Here is a 3,286-nt window from a genome sequence, read left to right as displayed (position 1 = left end):
AAATAAAGATAAAAAATTATGAACAACAAATACGTAACTATCAACAAGTGAATCTAAAAACCAAGGAAATTAAAAAAAAAATCTGATGAACAATATTAACTGTTGAATATAATAGAATCAGAGGTATGGAAGGGGAGTGAACTGACGATTCTTGGGGAAAAGGGGAGAGGGAGATGTGGGAAGAGACTGAACATAAACTATGCACCTATGGATGAGGACAATGGGGGGTGGGGAAAGGGCAGAGGGTGGGATGGGAACCTGGTGGAGGAGAGCAATGGAGGGGGGAGGGGAGGAAAGGAACATTTGTAATAATATGAACAATAAAAATGTATTTATTTAATTTTTTAAAAATATATTTTATTGATTTTGTACAGAGAGGAAGGGAGAGAGGTAGAGAGTTAGAAACATCGATGAAAGAGAGTCATCGATCAGCTGCCTCTGCACACCCCTACTAGGGATATGCCCGCAACCAAGGTACATGCCCTTGACCAGAATTGAACCTGGGACCCTTCAGTTCCCAAGCTGACGCTCTATCCATTGAGCCAAACCAGTCTCGGCCAATAAAAATTTATTTTAAAAAAAGGAGAATGGGAAGAAGGATGAAATGGGGGAGGGAGCAAAGCAGGTCCGAGGGAGGAAGTGAAGAAATAAATTAAGGTGGAAAGGAAGAAAAAGGGGATGGAGGGCAAGGGTAAAGATAAAGGAAAGAAGGAATGTGTGGGAAGAAGGATGATGGAACATAAGTAGGAAATAAGGAGGAAAGAAAGTTTATAAATGATGAGTTAGTAGGAAAAAGTATTACATAAAGGAGAGAGAAAAATTGTGTGAGAGGGAGAAGCCAATAAGGAAGTCAAGTACAATTATGTGTGAAGGGGATAAGATTAAAAAAACAAAAACAAAAACAAAAACAAAAAACGTTAAGGGTGACCAGGCTGGCAGGGGAGGGCAGTTAGGATTGACCAGGCCAGCAGGGGAGGGCAATAAGGGGGATGAGGCTGGCAGGCAAAGTGGTGAGAGAAGGCAGGCAGGTGAGCAGTTAGGAGCCAGAGGTCCCAGGGGGCTCCTAGATTAGAGAGGTTACAGGTTGGGCTGAGAGACCCCTACCCCCATGCATAAATTTCATGCACTGGGCCTCTAGTTTAATATATTTCCCCAAGTCACACAAAGTGATATCGAGGCTGGTCTTTCTAACATGAAAGCCCATGGTTTTTGTTTTGTTTCCCTTTTTTTTCTTTTTTTCTATTGCAAAGAAACTTAACAGGATATCTACCCTCTTTAAAGTGTTTAAGCCTGGCTGGTGTGGCTCAGTGGTTGAGTGTTGACCTGTGAACCAGGATGTCAAGGCTCAATTCCTGATCTGGATACTTGCCCAGGTTGTGGGCTCAATCCTCAGTGTGGAGTATGCAGAAGGCAGCCAATCAATGATTCTCTCTCACCATTGATGTTTCTCTCTCTCCTTCCCTCTCACTTCCTCTTTGAAATCAATAATATATGTGTGTGTGTGTGTGTGAATGTGTGTGTATTAAATGTTTAAGTGTACAATACAGTGTTATCAACTATAGGCACAATGTTGTACAGCAAATCTCTAGAGCTTAATGACCTCATATAAGTGAAACTTTACCAGTTGAATTGCAACTCCCCATTTTCCCCTCCTCCCAGTCCCTGGCAGAACCATTTTTAAAAAATATATATATTTTATTGATTTTTTTACAGAGAGGAAGAGAGAGGGATAGAGAGTTAGAAACATCGATGAGAGAGAATCATCAATCAGCTGCCTCTTGCACATCCCCTACTGGGGATGTGCCCCCAACCAAGGTACATGCCCTTGACTGGAATTGAACCTGGGACCTTTCAGTCCGCAGACCGATGCTCTATCCACTGAGCCAAACCGGTTTCGGTGTGGCAGAACCATTTTCCCTTTTATTTCTACGTGTTTGACAATTTCAGATACCTCATATACCTGGTAAGTGAACTCATGCAGTATTTATTCTTCTGAAAGCCGATGTTTTAATTTATTAACTCTTTGAAAAGTATCACTCATAGCAAGCATGTTAACATATTTGTGAACAATAACTGTTTTTAAAAAACAGTTAAAAGAGTAGCATAGCTTTCCACATCACTACCAATGTCATTAAAATGTTTGAACTATTGGGAAGCATCAAGTTTGTGCTGGCCATCACACTTTTTCCAAAACCTAACTCTTCTGTGAAAAGTCACTGGCAACAAATACTGTCAGCTCTTTTCCTTCAAGTAGCAAGCTCACTTTATTCACTTTTGAGAAAATATTTGCCAAATATTCAAGTCTGAATAGGTCATTTGTCAGTATTTTTTCCATTTTTTTTTTCCTTTTTCTCCTTATTCTTTTTTCTCTCTTCTTCTTTTTCTTGGTGTCTGTAACCAAGTGTATCCCTAAGGCCCATGAGTCATGGTGTTTCTAAGACAGCCTTCTGGCCAGAGCCGGCCATGGGTGGGGCAGGGACCGAATTTGACACAGCTTCAGGTCAGTGTTATTTTAAACATGCTCTTTTTAGCGAAAAGAAGTGACTACTTCTACTTGCAACTCACTTGCACAAATGCTTCCCCTCCCCCCCCCCCGCCAAGACAACCATGATAATTTTGTAAATAGCAGAAGAGTTCTAGGTGTATTTCCCATTTAATCACAAGACGTGTTCTTAACAGTTGAGAGTTAATAACATTACTAATTGCTACTACTTCACCAAGGATATAGGTAAGTGAAGCAGGCAGATGGCAAATACAATGATTATTGGTGCTGCTCCATGGGTTCATGCTAACATGCCAGCGGTGGTATTCATTATTGCTTTAACACCGCCAATGCACATGTCAATACAGTGAAAAGGAAAACAACCTCTTTCTTACTTATTGTTAAAATGGTTTTGACTTCATGGAGCCCTGAAGGTTATTGGGGTCTCCTGGGGTTCCTTAGACTACACATTGAGAACTACAGAAAGCTACTGCCACAGCCTCTCCCTGCTCTTCTCCAATCTGAGCTCCCTGTAACACTCTAAATCAGATGATGTTACCCTTCTGCACAAAACTGCCTGGACTTCTCATCGCATGCAGAGCCCTGATGTGGGAATGCCCTGATCCTTCTGATCTCAACTCCTGCCACTTTCTCCACTGTCCATCTTCCTCAGATCTGATGCCACCTCATTGTTCTGGAACACTGAGCAAGCTTCTCTCCATTCTTTCTGCACAGGGCATTTTTTCCCCCTCATAGATTTTTTCATGGTTCATTTTCACTCTCCTTTCAGATTTCTGTTTAAAT

At 41.4% G+C, this 3,286-nt stretch overlaps 1 pseudogene; it reads right to left on the bottom strand.

The window, feature by feature from the left end:
* Positions 1 to 2,385: 2,385 nt before the first annotated feature.
* Positions 2,386 to 2,499, bottom strand: LOC118731049 (annotated as a pseudogene).
* Between the last annotated feature and the right edge of the window lie 787 nt (positions 2,500 to 3,286).

The sequence above is a fragment of the Pipistrellus kuhlii genome, unplaced genomic scaffold (assembly GCF_014108245.1).
Source record: "Pipistrellus kuhlii isolate mPipKuh1 unplaced genomic scaffold, mPipKuh1.p scaffold_m20_p_3, whole genome shotgun sequence".
In the NCBI taxonomy this organism is placed as follows: Eukaryota; Metazoa; Chordata; class Mammalia; order Chiroptera; family Vespertilionidae; genus Pipistrellus; species Pipistrellus kuhlii.
The sequence above is the reverse complement of the archived record's forward strand: the minus strand, read 5'-3'. Positions and strand labels throughout refer to the sequence as shown.